Source organism: Penaeus monodon, chromosome 24 (assembly GCF_015228065.2).
Source record: "Penaeus monodon isolate SGIC_2016 chromosome 24, NSTDA_Pmon_1, whole genome shotgun sequence".
Taxonomy (NCBI): domain Eukaryota; kingdom Metazoa; phylum Arthropoda; class Malacostraca; order Decapoda; family Penaeidae; genus Penaeus; species Penaeus monodon.
The window spans coordinates 24,017,146-24,018,182 of record NC_051409.1 but is presented as its reverse complement, the minus strand read 5'-3'; positions in this window follow the sequence as shown (position 1 = coordinate 24,018,182).

The following is a 1,037-nucleotide window of genomic DNA, read 5'->3' as shown; positions in this document are numbered from 1 at the left end:
AAGACTGTAAAACATTTTTTATGTTAAAAGTAAATTCCTTCATTGTTTTACTTTCCCCCAAAAAGGGAAAAAACATTTTTTAATTTCAGGTGCCCACACGACAGTTTCACGTGGACATGCAACAAAGTGAAAGGAGTGCTGATGCTCAAGATGGAAAAAAAATGCACGAGGCTTTTTCGCATCTTAAATTTCAGTTTTTTAAAGGGACAGATCCGACCTAAAATTCAGAAACTCGAACGATGCTCGCATTTTGCAGATGTTTTTGGGAAAAAAGGGGATAGTTGTGAAACACACCGTCACCCACGGCTCGCAAACGAAGGAGTCCTGAAAAATTTTGGGGTGCTGATGAGCTAACGACGTCGGATGTGCTAATTTGCATTCGGGTTATAGTATAATACAGGAAGATTCTTACGTCCGATATGAAATTTTAAACTCGACTAATCTTAAATCTTTTCAAAGTTCAGATTGTCCTAGCTCATAAAAAAACCCTAAACTCTTCATCTTAAACTTGTAAAAACCTGAGTGAAGTTATAACGACTTAAAAGCGGGAAACTCTAAATGAAGCGGTTGACAGATCCCTCAGCGACAGGTTTTGTATCTTTTCCCAAACACTTTGGTCTCAACTGCACCCCGAAGGGGAAAGGGAACACCCTTTAACTGGGTTTGTGTCGACTTTGGCAGAGCATGTTTGCTGACCGGGAACTTTGTGATTTTTACAGAAATTCCTGAAAGATACAATGAGAGCTCTCCTATTTTCTTCCCCAAATTTGAGGTACTTTGGCTTCACCAAAGAAATTTTCTTTTTTAAATCCTATGCAAGTTAAGAATCCCTATAAAGAAAAGTTTTTATATGATTTTTACCCTTTAATTCAAAAATTTGCAATGGCTTTTTAAATTGAGAATTGAATTTTAAATATTTTTAAAAAAAATTTTTCTAGACAACTTGGGTAAAATGTAGAAAAGAAACCCTGATGAAATTTCATAAAAAACTAGGAAAAATTAATTTGGCTACATCTTTTTAAAATTTTTTATTTTTC